Genomic DNA, 21233 nt, shown 5'->3' on the forward strand with positions numbered 1-21233 from the left:
AGGTGGTCCTGTGGTTTTGGTCTTCTGTCCTGGTAAGGGGATGTATGACATTGATCGATGCTGATGTATCCTGGCATCCCAGGAATAAATCCCACTGGTGGTGGGTTCTAATTTTTTTGTAATATACTGTTGGAAATCTTCCCACCGATGTCCCTGGGCTCTACAGCTCTCTTTCCTCGTAGCATCTTTGTGTAGCATTAAAATACAAGCAACGTTGGCTTTGTAGATGGAGTTGACAAGTGTTTCCTCCTCTTAAGTTTTTGGGGAAATCTAAGCCGGATTTGTGTTCGTTCTGCTTTAAGTGGTGAAATTCTCCAGTGAAGCCACAGGGCTTTTCTGCATCGGGAGACCTGACTACTGAGCCGATCACCTCACTACTGAAGGATCTGTTCCGATTTCTTCATGTTTCAGGCTTGGTACATTTTGTTTCTCTAGGTCTTTGTACATTTCTTTCCCACCATACTATTGTTTAAAATATTCTTATATTCCTTTTTATTTCTGTAGAATCGGGAGTAACGTCCCCACCTTCAGGTCTGATTTTGGTAATTTGCGTCTTCTCTATTTTTCTTCTTCCATGTAGCAAAGGTTTGTTAATTTTGTTCACCTTTTTGAATAACCAGTTTGGGTTTTGTGGTCTTTGTCTTTTGTGCGTCTGTCTGTGTGTGTGTGTGTGTGTGTGCGTGTGTGTGTGTGTTACTAGAGATTGAGCCCAGGGAATGGAACCACCATCAGACCCAGCTATGCCTCTCCTCGGTCTATTCCCAAAGGACTTAAAATCAGCAGACTGCAGGGACACAGCCACGTCAATGTTATAGCAGCTCAATTCACAACAGCTAAACTGTGGAGCCAACCTAGATGCCCCTCAGTAGATGAAAGGATTAAAAAATGTGGCATATATACACAATGGAATATTATTCAGCAATAAAAGAGAATAAGATCATGGTGTTTGCAGGTAAATGGATGGCACTGGAGAAGATAATGCTAAGTAAAGTTAGCCAATCCCCAAAAAACAAATGCTGAATGTTTTCTCTGATATAAGGTGACTGGCCCATATGGGGTAGGGAGGGGGAGCATAGGAGGAATAGATGAACTCTAGGTAGGGCAGAGGGGTGGGAGGGGAAGGGCGGGGGCTTGGGGTTAGCAATGATGGTGGAATGTGATGTGTTCAAGTTCACTATCCAAACCACATGTATGAAGACATTAATTGTTATGAACATACTTTATATATAAACAGAGATATGAAAAATTGTGCTCTGGGCTGGGGTTGTGGCTTAGCGGGAGAGCACTCGCCTACATGGATGAGGCCCTGGGTTGGATCCCCAACACCACATAAAAATAAATAAATAAAGATATTATGTCCAACTACAACTAAGAAATAAAATTAAAAAAAAATAAAAATTGTGCTCTATATGTGTAATAAGAATTGTAATGCATTCCACTGTCATGTATTTAAAAATAAAATCAATTAAAAGAATTCATCCCATACGTCTCTGGAAAAAAAAAAGAGAGAGAGAGATTGAGCCCAGGGGTGCTCTGCCACTGAGCTACACCCCCAGCTCTTCTTTATTTTTATTTTGAGACGATTGTTGTTGTCCAGGCTGATCGCAAACTTCTCATCCTCCTTCCTCAGCCTCCTGAGTCACGGGGTTACGGGGGCGATGTTACAGGCATGTGACACTGCACCTGATTGGATTTTGTCTACTGTTTTTCTAGTCTCTACTTCATTATATCTAGTCTAGATTTAAATATTTCCTTTTTTTCCCTTCTAGCCTGGGATTTAGTTTCCTCTTCTTTTCTTGTTTTTTATCATATGTAGTTAGGTTTTTAAATCACAATTTTTTCCTCCTTTTAAAAAAAATATGTAGGTGTTAACCATTATAAATATCCTGCCAAATACTACTTTTGCTGGATCCGATATGCTTTGGTGTGTTTGTTGTCTTTTTTTTTTTTTTTTTTCGATACTGAGGATAGACCCCAGGGGTGCTCTACCACTGAGCAAAGTCCCCGGCCCTTATTATTATTTTTTAAAATATTTATTCTTAAGTTTTAGGTGGACACATATCTTTATTTTACATTTATGTGGTGCTGAGGATTGACCCCAGTGCCTCATGCATGGTAGGCGAGCGCTCTACCACTGAGCCACAACCCCAGCCACCCAGCCCTTATTATTTTGAGACCAGGTCTTGCTAAGTTTCTGAGGCTGGCCTCAAACTTGCAGTCCTCCTGCCTCAGCCTCTTGTGTTGCTGGGATTACAGCCATGTGACACCATACCTGGTTGTATTGTCTTTTTCATTTAGCTCAAGTGATTTTTTAAATTTTCCTTGTCCTTTAATCAATGACTTAAATTATTAAGTTTAGTTTCCACATATTGGTAAATGTTCTGGTTTTCTTTGTTTTTGATGTAGCATAGTGATTAGAAGAAATACTTTAAATAATTTTGAGTTTGGGGAATTAAGGTTGCATTTTGGCCTAACATATGTTCTATCACAAACAGGTGCCATGTATACTTGAGAAGGGTATATGTTCTGCAATAGCTGGCTGTTGTGTTCTATTAGGTCCAACTGAATAATACCATTGTTTCAGTTGCTCATTTCCTTACTGACCTGTCATCTAGTTGTTCTGTGGTTATTTGCATACAGTCCTACACCATTTAAGCTGTGGGAATACTTTCTGAAAATGCATCATCAGGTGGTTTTGTTGTTGAATGGAAAATTTTGGAGATGAGAAACTCATAACTTTTGGTTGGGTACCTCTCTGTGTAATGTGATGAAATCTTTTGCTGTGCTGCTCCTTCTATGTAGGACCACTAGGAATTATTCTTTTGTGCAGTGTATCCATACAGTATGTACTACCTGCCTGTTAGTCTCTTGATAGTGGTCTCAGGGATCAGATGGACTGTCACAGTGTTGTAGTGCTTGTGTTCAAGCAACCCTTATTTGACTTACTAATGTTCCCATAGTACAAGGTTCAGTGACGTTGGCAATTCAGATGTGCCAAAGATGAGCCATCAAATACTTTTTTCTGTGAAAAGGTGAAAGTTTGTGACTTATCAAGAAAAGAAAAACAATCATATACTGAGGCTCCTATGGTTGGAATGAATGTTCTATGAATTAAATTGTGAAGAAAGAATAAGAAATTCAGCAATTTTGCCATCGCACCTCACACTGCGGAAGTTGCAGCCACAGTGAGGGGTAGGTGCTTAGTTAAGATGGAAAAGGAGTTAACTCAGAGGATATGGTACTATCAATGGATTCACGCATCCATTGTCAGATTCAGGATGTATCTCAAAGAATGGGGGACCACTATTTTTAATATAGCTATATGAAAATTCTGGGTTTTTTTTTTCTGGTCCTGGGAATTGAACCCAGGGACACTTCATCACTGAGCCACATCCCCAGCCCTTTCTTTCTTTCTTTAAAACGTTAGTAAGTCTTTCTTTTAGTTGTAGATAGACACAATACCTTTATTTCATTTATTTATTTATATGTGGTGCTAAGGATGGAAACCAGGGCCTCACATGTGCTAGGTGAGTTCTCTACCTCTGAGCCACGACCCCGGCACCCCCAGTGCTTTCTTTAGAGACAGGATCTCACAGAGTTGCTTAGGGCTTCACCAAGTTGCTGAGGCTGGCTTTGAACTTGTGATGCTCTTGCCTCGGCCTCCCGAGCTGCCATGATTACTGGTGTGTGCCACTGTGCCCAGCCATTCTTTTTAAAAATTGGTTCTTTCTAGTGGCACATGACAGGAGAATTCATTCTGACATAATTGTACAAGCCTGGGATGTATGTTAGTCTAGCTAGGAGCCCATTCTTATGGATATACATGAAGTAAGATTCACCGAGGTGTGCTCATATCCGTGAACATTCTTGACTGGTATTTTTAGTGTCTGGCTTACCTCAGGGATGGTTTCTGTTAAATTCCTTTATTTTCTGTGAATGGGCCATAGTTTCCTTGTCCATTTTGGAATTTGGGGGGAATTGATGGTCTGAAGGGACTGCAGTGCAGCCCTCCCACTCCTCAGGGAAGCTGAGCTTCATTTTTGAGGCCTGGACCTATTCACATGGAGCTTTCTACATTTTTTTTTGCGAGAGATCTATCTCCTGTTGTGTGAGGATCTGAATTTTCTGTTCCATCATCCCTGAGGTCAGTCAATGACCTCACACAGATTTCCTTAAATGTCTGGCTCTTAAGAGCAAAAAAAAAAATAATTAAAATTAAAAAGAAAAGAAGAAGAAGTCACTGTCTGACTCCCTGACGGGTGCTTGTGGGAAAAGGAGCTGCCAGAGCCGGGAGCTCCCCAGCCCAGGCAGAGGTCTGTGGGTCCTTCAGTGTCTGCCACCCTGCCGCAGCACAGCCTCACGTTTGTGGAGGGCAAGGTCCTCACCCACCCTGGGACCAGCCACGTGGTCCAGGAGCTCAGGCCATTCTCTGCCCAGGAACAGGGGACTGGATGTGTTTGCACAGACTTTGTCCTTAGCAAAGAGCCACAGCCTCCGCCTTTGCCAGAGCTGCCTTGGTTGCAGTCCTGACCAGCAGGAGGCCGACTTCTCACGTGGTGGATCCTGATCATCTTTTCTAGTTTCCTGGTTATATCCGTGGAGGGGCCCGTCCCCGAGTTCTCTGCCCCACCATCTTGTTGGATGTCATTTCCCTAGGGACATTTTTAATCACTGATTCAGCCTCTTGTTACAGATACCTAATTTGCTGTCATACAGGTATTGCATGTATTATTTCTTCTGAAGTCTGTTTTCTGCTGCTATAACAGAGTAACCCAGCATGGGAAATTTATAAGCAGTAGAAGTGTGTGAAGCCCACAGTTCTGTAGAGTAAGTAGTCTATGGTGGAGCCAAGTGTGGTGATGGCGCACACCTATAATCCCAATGAGTCAGGAGGCTGAGGCAGGAGGATCACAAGTTCAAAGCCAGCTTTTTCATCTTAGTGAGACCCTGTCTCAAAATAAAAATAATAAAAATAACAAAGGACTGAGGGTGTGGCTCAGTGGTAACGAACCCCAGGTTCAATCCCCAGTAAGTACTACCCCCCAAAAAATGGTCCACAATCAAGGGGCTGTCTGATGGGGACTTTCATGCTGCATCATATAGTGGAAGGGCAAGTGAGTACATGTAGACAGAGAGAGAAAACTGGGCCAAACGTGCTTTTATGATAAACCCAATGTTGCAATAACCAGCCCCCTATGATGATGTTGGCATTAATCTGAACACGAGGGCAGAGTGCTTGCGACCATCTCTTAATACTGTTATGCTGGCAGATAGATTTCAACATAAAATTTGAAGGGGACATTCAAACCATAGCATGTGTAGTAGGTTTTTTTCCCCCAACACTCTAATCAAACACCTGAGACATGCTATGTTATAAAGAAAAGAGGTTCGTTCAGCTCCCAGTTCTGGAGGTTCAAGAGCCTGGCATGAACTGAGTTCTCATGAAGACCTGATGGTGGGTGTCATCACATGGCCAGAGTGCAGAGGAGGCATGCAGGAGAGGTGGTGTCAGCGGACAGGAAGCCACGGAGACAATTCAGGGTCTGGATTTTTAACAACTTGCTCTGTGGGAACTACCCAATGCTTTACGGCAAGCCCCCCAGTGACCTTGGGACCTCACAGCCTCTCTGATGGCCAGGCTGAGGACCGAGCCTCCAACACTGAGTGCTGGGGACAAACACGTCCGGCCCTCTGTTCCTGGGAGCCCGCCGTGACCTCTCCTTTCCTTTCTGACTCACTCATTTGAGTCCTCCCTTCTCTCTGCCACGTCCCTCGCACTTCTGCTCTTCAGATTTTCTGCACTTTGGAGGAAATGGACATGGCTTCCTGGGCTGTTTGAGGCTGGGGACGAGCGTGGGCTCCCGCCAGCCCAGCCAGCCTCTAACAGCGCTGCGTTCTGAGCTCACTGAGCTCTGGGTGACTCACCCCGTTCTCAATGAGCACTTAAAGATGTCCCCTGCTGGAGGAGTCCTTGACACTCCTCCTCCTCTTTCTCTTTCTCTTCTGAATTCTCTCTCTCAGAACCTCGGAAGTCCACAGGAGACGCTGGGATCAACACAGAACTGGGGGTGCTGGGGACTGGACCCGAGGCACATCCTGACTGCGCTCCGTCCCAAGTCCTTGTTGAGTCTTATCTCAAGTTGCTGAGGCTGGCCTAGAACTTGTGATGCTCCTGTTTCAGCCTTCCGAGTGGCTAGGATCCCAGCCCTGCACCACCAAAAATCGTTAATCTCCCAACACTCCTTGATTTTTATAGCATGACGGTGACAGGGGACCCCAGCAACAGGGGATCCCTGAAACACAGCATGCGTCACGAGGGTAGGAGGTTTCAGATGGAAACGTCATACAGCAATCCAGCGGGCACACCTAGACAACAGGCCAGCCTCGTCCTTGGGAGTTCCACTGGACATTTAAATGAGGGGACAAACCAACCCCTGGTCAGACTGAAGGGACTCCAGCTGTGCCCTCTCGAACAACGGCTGCGTGTCTGAATCAGCAGTAGCACAGCGATCTGTCCCGCAGACAAGCTCACCCGTTCTGCTACACTCTTAACCAAGGTCGCCACTCCTCGTTTGCGACACTCACAGTGCATAGATGCTGATGATGTAAGCACCTGTTCCAGTTGCCCGTTTCTAGCAGAGTCGCAGAGACAGGGGTTCATTCCCCCAACACGACGTGAGACACAGGTCCAGAGGGTGTCCAGTCCCAGATTCACCCCTGAGCCCTTGTGTCCAGGATTCTTACTGGGGTTTGGTTTTGGGGGCATGGAGCACAGTGTGGCTGCCATTAGCTGCCAAGGCCCCAGCTCTTCTAGAGGTCAAACGGATCCAGCCAGACTCAAGATCCCACAGACATCAACTGCTAGCCTAAGCTCCTGGCACGGACCAAGGCTGAAGGAAAACACAGACCCTGGTGTCAGCCGGCGAGTCGAGGGCACATTAGCCACCCCACAGGATGGTGAAGTCCAGGTAAGGCTTCGCAAGGTCCAGGGCTTGGGTCCCGTCACCCTGCTGAGTTCACCCTTCGGCTCACACAGGCTCAGCCCAGAGGCCCACACATCAGAGCCAAGTGAGCCCAGCCACACCAGAGGCCAGCACCATGGTGTCTTTTCCTTGTCACATCCGACCTGCCACAGAGGGGAGAACTGAGGGAAGTCAGTGTTAACACCGAGGGGGGTCCCCAGGCCTCAGAAGTCCCCCTGAGAAGGGCTGATGGGAGCCAGGAGCAAGCCTCCTCCCTAAGCCTCTCAGGTACCAGAAGGCATGATTGGCCTCCTCCCTGGCCCTGCCCAGTGCTGCTACCCAGGCCCCTGTGCAGGGAGGACTTTCCTCTCAGGCCACGACAGGCTCAACTCGGGATGCCATCCTCCGGTGACCACATTGGGCAGGGCCCACGGGCTTCGCCAGGAGCAGGGAAAGAGCCCAGTGGGCTGCAAGTCTGCCCTAGGCACGGGGTCAACCTTGGCCCCGTGTGTCAAAGAGGTGGGCAGAAGAGAGGCAGCTCGGGCAGCCGAGAGGAAGGACCCTGCTTCTAGACCTCGCCTTCCTCTGTGCTACATGACCCTGGACCGTCCCTCCCACCAGGCTTCTCTTGATCTTCTGCCACTGAGAAGGTCACACCAAAGGAAGCCCTGTCCTGATTTCTGGTGTCGTTTCTGGGCCTGTGATTTTTGCAGGTCCACAGCCCCTAACTGAAGGCAGGGACTGCTGTCCTCCCCCCTCTGACCCACCCTTGAAACGTCTCCTCTGGCCTGGGCAGGCAGGGAGCACCGCGGCGTGTCTAAGGATCATCTGCTTAGGGATCAGCCTGGGATGGAGAGCCCCAGACCCTCGAAGCAGAAGCCACCAGAGGACACCAGAAGTCACCATTTTCATGAGTACCCTGGGGACATGGTGCTCCCCACCTCTCAGCACTCCAGGGACTGTGGACTGGGAGCTAGCATTGAGTTGGAAGGCCAGCTAGGGTATCCACTATGGTGACAGGGCTGGGGGCAGGAAGCAGTGTCCCTGCAGCTGTGGGAGAGAGTGTGGGTGTGACCAGACTAGGTTTGCCTGAGCAGCATGGGGCTCGTGAAAGGAGGCACGGGGCCTGTAGGGTAGAGACTCTCAGGAGTCTGGATCCTTTCTACCTCCTGAACGAGTCTTGGGGTATCGAAGGTTGGGAAGCAGCCCAGCCAGAGCTTCTCTGGAGCTGGGCCTCCCGTATCCAGGCCTCCTCCGGCCGCCCCATCACGGGAGGACAGGCTAACACACAGGCAGGCTTGCCCTGTGGGTGTCTTGCTGGGGGAACGTTTGTCCAGGACAGCATACCCTCTGACGTGAGGGACCAGCCACTGTGACCAGAGGCCGATGTGCAGCCAGGAGGGGGGAGGGGCCTGCAGTCCTGCCAACCCAGGCAGGAGGCAGGAGGGAGGGAGGGCGCACTCAGGAAGGTCAAGGTCTGCCTCCCTGGGCTTCTTCCCCAGGTAGAGGGAGGTGACTCCATCACTTCATGCTCCAGGCTCACAGCCTGTAGCAGGATTATTTCTTCCCTTGTCCTTTGCATCTGGAGAAGTGGCAAACAAAGCCTGGGTGCTCTCCTTGCCCCCACTGGAGTCCCACTGCCGAGGCCCTGCCCACGTGAGCAAGGCCTCCCCCTGCCTCCCCCACCACTCGCTCGTGCCCAGGCCAGTCTCCCTCCCTGGCTCTCTCCAGCTGATCTGGACCTGCTGGCCGCCAGCCCTGCTCTCCCTGTGGCCTCCATGGGGCCAGTGAGGTGGCTTCGCCTCCCCCCTGTGAGTGAGCTGTCCCCAACCTTGACGTCCACACCAGATGCTGATGGGGTCTCTCCTGCTGAGCACAGTGTCCCAGCCTGAGCCTGAGATGCAGAACTGTGAAGGCAGAGCAGGCTTCTCAGCAGCTGCCCCTGAGGGCGGAAGACCATGAGGAGCGTCCTCCAACCCTGGAGGGAGAAGTATTTCGGATGGAGAACACTGTCCAGCCAAACTGATATCAATTCTGAATGAGGAGAATTTCCGACCTCTAAAGACCCCTCACATGCACACGGTCTCATGGAAATGGCCTTTGCAAATTCATCCCACCACCAGAGCCATGCGAAAACTGGAAAAAATTGTCTGGCCTTCGGGACTGCGGGTGTAGCTCAGCGGGGGGACATTCACATGAGGCCTTGAGTTCACTTCCTAGTGCTGCCTGTGCCCCCAAAGAAAAAGCAAATGAGAAAAAAAAAATCGTTAAAAATTAAGATGGGGCTGTGGCTGTGGCTCAGTGGCAGAGCACTCGCCTAGCATGTGTGAGGCACTGGGTTCGATTCTTAGAACCATATAAAAATGAATAAAATAAAGGTCCATCAACAACTAAAAAAAAAAATTTATTAAGTAAGATGCCCCAACAAGCCATGAGTGCTCATTCAAGGAAAGTGGCAGAAGTCTGGAAAAGAACAGCCACCTCGCGGCCTCTTATCCTGCTCCAGTCCATCCCAACCCTCCAGTCCAGCACTGTCCTCAACAAAGAGCAGCGGCCTTCACAGCAAAGCCCAGCAGTGACCCAGGGGACCCACGGGGCTGGACGCTGGGCCTCAACCCCCAGAGAACTGTCAATACTTGTCCTATCTGGTGGTTCCCGGGTCATCGCCCTGGCAGGGTGGTCTCTTGGTGCCAGGGACTCCCCTGGTGAAACTGCGTTCTCCTCAGGAGACTCTGTTGAAAGTAGAGACAGGGATGAGGACCAGAGCTACCCCAGGCAACGGCTGGCAGCTGGAGCAGATCATACACAAAGCAGGAAGCTTTGAGGGGCGAGCCGAGGCCTGAGGCCTGCAGAGGTGGGAAAGCTCTGGCCACTCCTGGGGGTCTGGGAGGTCGGGCCCGCATGCAGGGCCAAGCGCCTGCTCAGGAAGACCGGGCCCTCAGCTCTCACCTCTGACTCACCTGGAGGTCCCAAGCCAACAGGACCTGAAGGCAAAGTTGAGGTGGCCAAGCACCTGGCTGAGCTTGGAATCACCCCCAGGGACACAGAGCCCCTCTGCAGGGACTGGGAGGTTGACTGGGTCCAGGAATGAGGGAAACCTCTGAGCAGTCTTCAGATGAACACTGAGCTCGCTGGGCAGACGTCAGTGGCCACAGAGGAAAAGACGGTAAGAAGCTGCAGAGTGAATTCTGAAAACTCAGTAGCAATGAGACATCCCAACAAATGACAGGGACAAACTCTGGGCAGGCAGGGAGTCTGTTTTCTGTAAAAATGTATAAACCACAAGACAGATTTGAAACATCCCATTTTCTCCCAAAAGTCACACGACATGCAAAGTAACAACAACAACAACAACAAAACATAATCCATACACAGGAAAACAAGCCACCAATGGAATCTGTCCCTGACGTTGAAGCAGCTGGACAAAAGCTTCACAGGAACACTCAAAATCTGTTCCAGGATCAAGAAGGAAAAGCAGGGCTGCAAACTGAAGGGCTAGAGTATATCACCAATAGGAAGGAAGTTATGAACAGGAGCCAAAGAGAAATGCTAGAGTTGAAAAGGACAATAATCAAAATGAAAATTCACGTCAGAACCTCAAGGGCAGGTGTTAAATAGACACAAGAATCAGCAAATGTGGAGATGGATCCACTGAAAGTGTCCACCACAAGAAACAGAAAGAAGAATGAAGAAGAGAGGACAGCAATTCAGGACCTCCGAGTGCACCAACTCACTCATAGTGGGAGTCCCAGAAAAGGAGAGAGAGAAAGCTCTACACAGAATATTTCAAGACATAATGGCTGGAAACTTCCAAAGTTGGATGAGAAAATATTAACCTACACATCCAAGAAGCTCAAGGAACCACCGACAGGATGAACTACAAGATCATAACTCAACTGTCAAAAGCCTAGAGAAGCTGGGCTCAGCGATGCTCACCTAGGATCCCACTGACTTGGGAGGATGAGTCCGGAGGATCGCAAGTTTGAGGCCAGCCTCAGCAACGAAATGACACTGTGTCACAAAAAATAAAAGGCAGGGGGCTGAGGGTAAAGTTCAGCGGAAGAGCACCTTGGGGTCAATCACCAGGACTAAGAAAAAACCTAGAGAATGTTGAAGCAGCAAGAAGGAACTCCTCACAAAGGAAGGAGCCTCAATTACATCAGCATGTAAGGTCAATCACAACCTTAGAGGCCAGAGCAGCGAGGACTGTCCCTCAGGAAGAGGCTGGAGGGAGCTGTTCAGGCTTGGCAAGGGGCTTCTGGCTCTACCCACTGGTGGGTCAGGAGACTAGTGAGCGCACCACCCCCCTGTGGCCTGCTGACACCCAGATGAGAGCTGCCAGTGTCAGGCCAGAGCCCAGGAATGCGGGCTGGACAGTGAGCCAGGTGGGGCCTGAGGCTCCCTGGGAGCAGTCTCCAGGCTGGAGAGTCTGTTCCAGGCAACGCCACGTCACTGAGAACCAGGCTGTTGGTGCTGGGCTGTGCCTGTGGAGAGCCTGCCCAGGATAAACCCAGGCTGTTCATACCAGAGTGATCTGAGCATGGGTGGTATGGTGGGTGTGTGAGTGAGCATGTGTGGGTTTCAGTGAGTGTGCGTGTCTAGTGTGCAGTGGGAGGTGAAGAGAACCAGCGCTGCTGCAGTTTGGGTAAGGGTCACGTGTCCCTGATGGCTCCTTATGTTACAGCTAACTCAATCGCATTGTGAGGTGCTGGAAATGTGACCTCCGATGTTTAGAGTTAGGGCCTTTGGGAAGTGATTAGAAATAGAAAAAAAATAATTAGAATTGAGCCCCCCAATTAAATCAATAAGAAGAGAGCAAAGGAGACCCACTAAATCCACACACACACACACACACACACACACACACACCACACACCGCACACACGGACACCCACTCCTGGTCTCTTGCAATTTGATACCTCAGGTATCTGCCACCAAGAATGTTTTCACAGAAATGAGCCCTTGGATCTCAAGACTTATAAGCCCAATTCACTCTCTTTTCTTATAATGTATCCTGCCTCAGGAATTTCATTGTGGTGATGAAAAACAGACCAATTCTGGTGGAGAACCTCATTCTCCTGCACTCTATGTCCCATAGCCCTCTGATCACAATGACCTCACTAAGGCCCCAATCAGATGTAGATGACAAATGGAGGAAGTGGGGGCTCCCCAGGAGCGGGCAGGCGAGGTAGGGAAGCATGTGAAGGTGCCTTGTGAGAGATGGCGTGCCACATTTGGGGTGTGGGCCTAAGAAGAGTTGGGGATAGTGTTGTCGGACCACAGTTCTGGAGCAGCCTGGATGGAGCAGGGCAGAGTGAGTGGGGGGAGGGCAATTCTCCTCCCGATCTGGATTCCTTCCCCTGGGTAAGTAACTGAGGGGGGAAGGAGGGGCAAGGACCTGTGTAGCTGCCCTGCCCTGCCCTGGCCCCTCCCTGCACCCTCTGCCTGCACAGTCAACAGAGTGTGTTGGCTCCAGGCAGAGGGCGAAGGGCAGCCTCAGCTCCTTTATAAGGGAAGGGCCCAGGCAGTCAAGTGCCCAGGGTGTAACAAGACTGTCCTCCCTGGCCCCAGGTACCTGGAGTGGCCAGGAGAGCCGGGTGTGCCAGAGGAGCTCGTGGACAGCACGGCAGCCATGGGGCTGCTCACCGGGGACGCACTGTGGGCCCTGAGTGTGGCAGTGGCCGTCTTCCTGCTCCTGGTGGACCTGATGCACCAGCGCCAACGCTGGGCTGCACGCTACCCGCCAGGCCCCCTGCCACTGCCCGGGCTGGGCAACCTGCTGCAGATTGACTTCCAGAACATGCCCAGCTCCTTCCAAAAGGTAAAGGAGCCAGTGGTAGATGGCAGCAGAGGTCATGTTGACCCCAACCACAGACAGGGAGTGATGGGTGAGGCCATAGGCTGGACAGGAAGCTGGGCATCCACGAAAAAGCAGGTTTGAGAATCGTTTGGGAGGCCTAAGGTCACAGTGAACTTTCCAAGAGCAAAGGTGTGGGAGGACAAAGTCCAGAGGAGAGGGGACTTGGCAGCTGGTTTGGAATCCACCTGGGGGGTATAAATTATGCAAGTCCCCAACCCTTCTGATGTAATCCAGAGATCTGGGGAAGGGGGAGGGGCCAGGGCCCTGAGCAGCAGTCAAGGATTCCAGGTCAAGAGAGGCACAAGGACTGCTTCAAATCTGCTGCTGCCGTGGGGCTTGCACCTCACTGCTCACCTCTGTGACCCTGTCTTCTCATCTGTAAAGTGGGCCCTAGTGGTCCCCACTGACATCTCCTGGTTCTGGCAAAGGCATAGCTGGGTGGTCTGATCCAAAGCGGTCAGACTTCACTTACTCCACCACAGAGGCCATGACCTTCTCCAGCATTATGAGGCCAGATCTTATCTTGCTGTACTCATACTGTGTCCCCAGAGGCTGTGCAGTGAGGCTGGGTCATGTGTTCCTGCCGCGTCCCTGGTTTGGCAGGTGCCCTGACCCTCCACCTGCAGTTGCAGCACCGTTTTGGGAACCTGTTCAACTGGGCCTCCTCCATGGTTGTGCTCAACGGGTTGGAGGCGGTGCGCTAGGCTCAGGTGAATCGGGGCGAGGACACTGCAGACCGGCCGAATATGCCCATCAATGAGCATCTAGGCTATGGGCCTCGATCCAAAGGCAAACCGCGGCAGGGGCACAGAATACCAGGGCGGCGCCCGAGGGGCAGTGATCAAGAGAGGGTCTGGACCTAAGGCAGCAGAACACCTAGGTTTGCGCACAGGGGGAACGTAGGGGAGGAGCTTGTAGCGGGGGAGGGATTAAGGGACTAAGGGACTTTAGGTGAGCTGGGACCAAGGTGGGAAGAGCCAAGGATCACGCACGTGTTTGTCCTGCCCCCAGGGGTTGTTCTGGCACCCTACACCGCAGCCTGGCATGAGCAGCGGCGCTTCTCCGTGTCCACCATGCGCAACTTCGGCATGGGCAAGAAGTCCCTGGAGCAGTGGGTGACCACGGAGGCCAGCTGCCTCTGTACAGCCTTCACTAACAGGGCAGGTGGGTGATGGGCTGAGGGGCACAGGAGGAGATGAGATGGGCAGGCCTGGGAGACAGGGGTCACACCCTGACTGGCCTGCTCCTTCCCAGGATGCCCCTTTAACCCCATGACCCTGCTGAACAGAGCAGTGTGCAACGTGATCTCCTCCCTCATCTATGCCCGATGCTTTGAGTATGATGACCAGCGCTTGGCCAAGATGTTGCACCTTCCTGAGGACGCGCTGAAGGAGCACTTTGGGTTGGTGCCCATGGTGCGGGTGCCGGTGGGGCATCCAGGAGGTATCCCTGCTGGATCAGCCCCATGAACCAGGCCTCCCAGGAGAGGTTTAGCATGCAGGGGCGATGGGAGAGGGCATCCTGGAGAGACACTAAGAGGGAAGGCCTGGAGGTGAGCACATCTCCAACAGTAGCAGGACAGGTGGGCCAGGGTCAGAGGGCTCCAGGAGAGGAAAATGAGCCCGTGCCCGCTGTCCAGCTGACACACAAGCTCCAGATTCCCATGGTGGGCTGCTCCTTCCGGCAGCCCAGGCCAGCAGAGAGCTTGGAGGCTGGCTCTGGGGAGGGAGCTGGTCACTGGGTGGGACAGGCAGGCCCGGGTCCACCCTGGAGGAGGCTGGGACCTGAGTGTGTTCCAGGAGAGTGAGGAGCACAGGAAGGACCCAGGTCCCCTCTGTGGCTGTCACAGGTGCTGAATGCGGTCCCAGTGCTCCTGCGCATCCCAGGGCTGCCTGGCAGGGTCTTCCCTGCACAGAAGGCCTTCGTGGCCATGGTGGATGAGCTGTTGGAGGAGCACAGGATGACCTGGGACCCAGCCCAGCCACCGGGAGACCTGACTGACGCCTTCCTGGTGGAGGTGGAGAAGGTGAGGTGGGGCTGCCTGAGATGGGCTAGGGGATCTGGGCTGAGGGTCCTGTGAGGCCTGAGGCCAGGCAAGGTGGGACCTGTGCATCACCCACTGACTTCTTTCCTTGTTCCTGTGTTGTCCTCTTTGCCTGACCCAAGCCAAGGGGAACCCTGAGAGCAGCTTCAATGATGAGAATCTGCGCATCGTGGTGCTTGACCTGTTCACTGCGGGGATGGTGACCACCTCGACCACACTGGCCTGGGCCCTCCTGCTCATGATCCTGCACCCAGACGTGCAGCGTGAGCTTTGCTGGGAGCTCTTTGGGAGGTCGAGGGAGGAAAGGTAGAGACAGTGTCCCTAGCTTAGTTGGGACATCTGCCTTCCAAGCCTGGGCTTGGCCAAGGGTCCTGTAAGAGTGATATCTTCCTCATCTGGACACAGCCCTGACATAGGAGAGGGTCAGGGTGCAGGCCCCTGGGTGCTGACATACTGTGGGGTTTCTTCTCTGTCCAGGCCGTATCCAACAGGAGATTGATGAAGTGATAGGGCAGGTGCGGCAGCCAGAGATGGGGGACCAGGCCTGCATGCCCTTCACCATGGCTGTGATTCAAGAGGTGCAGCGTTTTGGAGACATTATCCCACTGGGTATGCCCCATATGACATCCCGTGATGTTGAAGTGCAGGGCTTCCTCATCCCCAAGGTAGGCCTGAGGCCCTCCTCCCAATCCCAGGGGCACCTGTAAGCTAGTGGCCCCAGCATGGCCACTGTGTTTTGGAGATACATCTAATCTGGGATTCCTGGATACCGGCTGTCCCCAGAGTGAATAGGTGTGGGATATAAAGTATCAGAAAGGCCAGCCCTTTCCCTGAACCTCTGAAGTAGTATAGTGACAACCTAAGAGATGCCATAGCTTGTCAGAGGAACACTGCAGTCAGGGAGAGAGGACAGTGTGGACATGCATGGGAGAATTGTCACTCAGTCTGCCATGGCATTAGACAAGGTTCTAGAATCTTCTGGAACCGAGGGTTACTTCCAAGGGTTCAGGTGTGGGCAGGCTAGAATCTGCCCAGACCAGAGGAGTCCTGACACCCCCTCCCAGTCCCTGCTCATGGCAGGCACCTCCTCCAGGGGACGACGCTCATCACCAACCTGTCGTCTGTGCTGAAGGATGAGACCGTCTGGGAGAAGCCCCTCCGCTTTCACCCTGGACACTTCCTGGATGCCCAGGGCCACTTTGTGAAGCGGGAGGCCTTCATGCCTTTCTCAGCAGGTGCCTTGGGGCCTCCCTGTCCCTCCCCAGGGCTCCTTGGAGGGGTGGAGGCCAGGGACAGGCTGACTGAGCCCGAGTCCCCCTCACAGGCCGCCGTGTGTGCCTTGGGGAGCCCCTGGCCCGCATGGAGCTCTTCCTCTTCTTCACCTGCCTCCTGCAGCGCTTTAGCTTCTTGGTGCCCCCTGGACAAGCCCGGCCCAGTGACTGTGGCGTGTTTGGTACCATGATGACCCCGTCCCCGTACCAACTGTGTGCTGAGCCCCACTAGAGGAGGTGCAGACCCCAACCCTGCCCCCAGATGGGGCTCTGATGTTCAATAAACCAGTCTTGTCACTGCCACTTTGTTCTGAGATGCCCCTGGCTCTGTTGGGTCCTCAGCCACGTGTCTGAAGCCAGTCCTCCCCCCCTGCCTCATCCTTCCTGACTGCACCCCTTGAATGCACGTGAGAAATGGGCATCCTGGTGCTCAGCAGGTGACATCTGGCTCCATGACACCCACAGAGACCCATCACTGGCTGCTGGGTTGGTGGCCAACTAAAGGCAGAAGTCTGGACTCTGTGGGTCTCAAGTAGGGGACAAGTGAACAGGTTTCTGCCAGACATCAGTGCTGAGCCTGGCTGCCTGGCAGATGGTGTGACACAGGGAGTGGGACCTGCTCCCCAGGGAAGTTTGACCAAACCTCTGTGTCCAGGGATTTTCTTGGGGTTGGTCAGGTGGGGTGGAGCTGCCCCATGGCCAGCTGCCACAACTCACTCCCTGTCCCCTCCCAGGCCAGAGGAGATGGCCCAGTGCCCCCCCAGTGTAAAGGGCCCCAGGTACACAGAGGCGCTTGCCAAGAAGGATGTGCCCAGGCCTTAGGGACGGTCTCCTGCAGCCCTAGAGGAGTCAGGCGTGTGTTTTAGAATGTGGGATGGAATCCCGTCCTGCTGAGCAACTGTCCTCTAAGGGCCACTGGCTCTGGGTGAGCGTCTGTGTTGTTTCTTTATTGTGGTAAGACTTGTACCTGAAAGTTACTGTAAGCATACTACACACACATTGTGTGTGTGTGTGTGTGTGTGTGTGTGTGTGTGTGTGTGTCTGTTTTAATTTGGTGGTGGTGCCAGGGGTGGAACCCAAGTCCTTGTGCATATTCAGCAAGTATTTTTTGTGGGGGAGGGGCAGGTTCTAACAGTGTTGCCTGGCTGGGATGGAACTTCTGGACTCAGGCAGTCCTCCTGCCTCAGCCTCCCAAGAAACCTGACTGCAGGTGGGCACACCATGCTGGCTCCTGGTGTTCACCCTGAGCTGCCCTCAGCTGCATTTTCACTGTCTCAAGCGCTCAGTTGAGCAGTACCAAGCACACTGACATCGTGCACCATCACCTGCCCATCTAAAGAACTCTTTCATCTGGAAAAACAGAATCCTTAAAATTAGTAGACTGCTGTGCACAGTGCCACACATCTGTAATCCCAGTGGTTTGGGAGGGTCACAAGTTTAAAGCCAGCCTCATCAACTTAGTGAGGCCCTAAGCCATTCAGTGAAACCCTATTTCTAAGTCAAATATAAAAAAGAGCTGGGGACGTGGCTCAGTGGTTAAGCACCCCTGGCTTCAATCCCCAGTACAACAACAACAACAAAAACCTATTACACCAAAGCTTCCCACTTTCTCTCCCCACAGCCCCTGGCAACCATTATTCTCCTTTCTGCTTCTATGAATTTAACTATAGATAATCCGGAGAACTAGAAGCATCCATCTATCTATTGTGACTGACTTATTTCACTTAAAATAATGTCTTCAAGGTTCATTCAGTGCTTCCTTCCTTTTTAAGACAGAATAATTCAATTGTGTGGGTACGCAGTTTACTTTCTTATCCCTGTTCCTCCTTCCTTGGTTTCATTGAAAAGTGGACAACCACAGTCCAAATATTTTACAGGGAAAATTCTACCAATAAACAATTCAGGAATTTAAAACCATGTGCCATTCTGAGGAGCTTGGCCAAATCTCCCATCTTCCACCTTGGTCTTCCGGTCCCACTCGTATTCAGGATATGAGGGATGCCTTTATCCAGCGTGTCCATGCTGTATATGCTACAGCCGCTTCATCAGTTAGCAGCAGTCTGAGTTAACAACATCTTCAGTGGTTATGCTGGGCTTGTGTTCAAGTAAGAAGGTCAGTAACCACTGGGCATGTTGGCACTCATCTATAATTCCAGTGACTTAGGAGGCAGAGACAGGAGGATTGCAAGTTTGATGCCAGCCTAGGGAATGTGTGAGACCCTGTCTCGAAATAAGATTTGGAAAAGGGCTGGGGACGTGGCTCAGTGTTTGAGCACTTACATAACAGTCGACTAGGCCATGGGTTCAACTCCCGGCACCTAAAAAACAAAACAGTAGTAGTGTCCTGCAGGTCTGCATCCTTCACCTCAGTCGAGCTCACCAAGTCATCATCCCCGCATCCCCACTGTAGAGTAAGGCTGAAGGGCGGGTGCGGACAGTAAGATACTTGGCAGGAGGCCACACCTAGAGACCCTCACTGCAGGGCACTGCTGGCCAGCTCCCGGGTCAGCCGTGTTATGGTCCCTGCTGTGCCCAGGCTACAAATTAACCCTCCTGGTGGGCACGAGTGGGTAGGGACAGCAGCACAGTGTGCAGCATGGCTCGTGCGCAGCTTCAGGCATCCCCTGGGACCTGGGGTGGGTCTCTGTGGATAAGGGCTCCTGTCCCCTGCTTTCCTGACCCACTCACCTGCCAGAGGACACTGGCCTCCACCTGCAGCTGTGACCGTGGGGGTACAGCGGTGTCTGTGAGGCCCTCCTTCAGCTCCTGTGGATATAGACTCAGAAGTGGAATTCTGGCTCACGGGGCAAGTCTCTTTCCATCTTTGAGGCCCACTGTGCTGTTTCCCGCGGTGGCTCTACCACTGAGGTTCCCGCCAGAGCACAGGGCTCCACGCCCTGCCCAAGCTGGCAGCCCTTGTTTTCTGTGGTTGGTTCCTCCCCCTCCTCCCTGCCTTTCTTCCTCTCTTGCTGTACTGGGGCTGAGCCCAGGGGCTTGTGCCTTCTAGGACAAGAGCTCTGCCACTGAGCCACCTGCCCAGCCGCTTCTGTTTTACTGAGACAGGACCTCGCTACGTTGCTGAGGCTGGTCTTGAACTTGTGATCCTCCTGCCTCAGCCTGCTGGGTAGCTGGGAAGACCAGCGTGGCCCCCGTGCCAGCTGGTGCTTGTCCTCTGGTAAGAGGCGTCCTGGTGGGTGAGGGGTGGTCTGTTCCCACGGGCGCAGGGCCTTGCTCTAGTTGGAGGTGCTTCTCGGGGTCGTCTTCTCCCACTCTGTGTGGCCTTCTCCCTGTGGAGAGCGGCCTCCCATGCCCAAAGGGTTCAATTTTCATGAAGTCCACTGTGTCCTCGTGGTTTTTGAGTTCATCGGTGGGGACTTTGATCCAATGTTAGTTTTGCATAGGTGCCGGCTGAGGGTGGCTCACTCCTGTGCGTGTGGACGTGCGGTTTTCCCAGCACCGTTTCTGGAAGGGGCTGTCTTTCCCGTGGAATGGTGTCGGCACCGTTGTTGGAAATCGTTTGGCCACACGGAGTGAAAGGGTTAATGTGGGGAATGTTCTGAGGACTGTGTTGTCAGGGGATTCCTTGTTTGCAGAACCCAGGGCTTACCTGCATACACCAGAGGGTGCAGCCCCTACACACCTGGGCCAGGCGGTAGCGCCTCGTCCCCCTCCTAGGCCACGCCTGGGCGCAGGTCACTGTATGGATGGCGGAGGCAGTTGTGCTCCGTGTTGAGTTCAGTGTGACCAGGTGATAGGAGCATTTCAGTTCATGTGTATGTGGTGGAGCGTCATTATTTGTCCACTCTTGTCACATGACTGTCCAGAAGGATTTATTTTCAGGAATCTCATTTGTTGTGTTTGTCTTTCCTCCTGCCAGTACCACAGGGACTTGATTACTTCAGCTGTGTACAGATGGTCCCAAACAATGGTTTGAGAAACCATTTTTCCCTTTATGGCTGTGCATTAACTATAGGCATTCCGTATAATCTGTGCCTCAAATTTTGAATTAAATCTTTTTTTCCTTGTGATGCTGGGGATCCATCCCAAGACCTCATGCAAGCTGGGCAAGTGCTGTCTGACTGAGCTGAAGCCCCAGCCCTGAACGTTAATCTGTTGTTATTCTAGCAATATGCAAGGGTCAATCCAGGAACAATAAAGTATTTTTTCATTTATTAATTCTTCTTTGATTTTTCTATTTAATTTATTCGATATTTATTTATGTCTTCTCTACCTTTATTAGCAATTTTTTGCAGTTTTTGCTATATACATCTTGGACTTCCTTGGATTAGTGATTTCCTTCATTTATTTTATTTTACTTGATAGTATTTTAGATAAAGTTATAATTTCGTTCTCAAGTAATTTGCACAGCTGATTTGTGCATGCTGACTTTGTATCCTCTACTTTGCTGAATTTCCCCCAAATTTTTGACAGTGTTTTTTTGAAACTTTCATTTTTTTCTGCACATAAAGTTCAATTGTCGCTCAATGTAACCGGGAAGATTGCTTTGTTTCCGGTCATCACTAAAATCAAGATAATGAAGGGTTAAAATTCTACTGTCATGTATGTTCTGAAAAACTCACAAGATAAAATACTGTTATTTTATTTGAGCCTGATGGCACCAGACGTTAGGTCCCTGATGGTCAGTACTCCTGGACTCCTGGCTCTGGGATTCAGGCCTGCAGGGAGGAGGGAGCAGCTTCTGAGGCAGCTGCAGGGCTCCCGCTCCCTCCACCTGCCCTGTGTCCTTCACTGCCTGAGCTAAAAAAGAAATTTGTATGTACAGGTTTTTCTGCTTTAAAGGTTCTCGCCTGTCAGGCCTGGTTTTGGTAATCCTTTCTTGTTTATCTGTTTTTCATATCAGTTACTGGCCCTTTAGGATGAGGCCATGTTACATTGGTCTTATCAGTAGTCTCTTAAAATCTTGGGCCACCTTTAGGTATGGGCCTATTTAAGATGTTTCACTATCACTATCTGGACTTTAAATGGTTTTGCAGATAAGTATACAATCTTACAATTAAAAATTAATCTGTCAGAGGTAAAATATATGAAAGAGATTCTGTATCACCAGACATTTATTCAATGATATGAAAAGGAGT

The 21233-nt window shown here is 51.4% G+C and overlaps 1 pseudogene; it reads left to right on the forward strand.

Moving 5' to 3' along the window:
* Positions 1 to 12536: 12536 nt before the first annotated feature.
* LOC144254858 (cytochrome P450 2D17-like) lies at positions 12537 to 16369 on the forward strand (annotated as a pseudogene).
* The last annotated feature ends 4864 nt before the right edge of the window (positions 16370 to 21233 follow it).

Source organism: Urocitellus parryii, chromosome 5 (genome assembly GCF_045843805.1).
Source record: "Urocitellus parryii isolate mUroPar1 chromosome 5, mUroPar1.hap1, whole genome shotgun sequence".
NCBI classification, from domain to species: domain Eukaryota; kingdom Metazoa; phylum Chordata; class Mammalia; order Rodentia; family Sciuridae; genus Urocitellus; species Urocitellus parryii.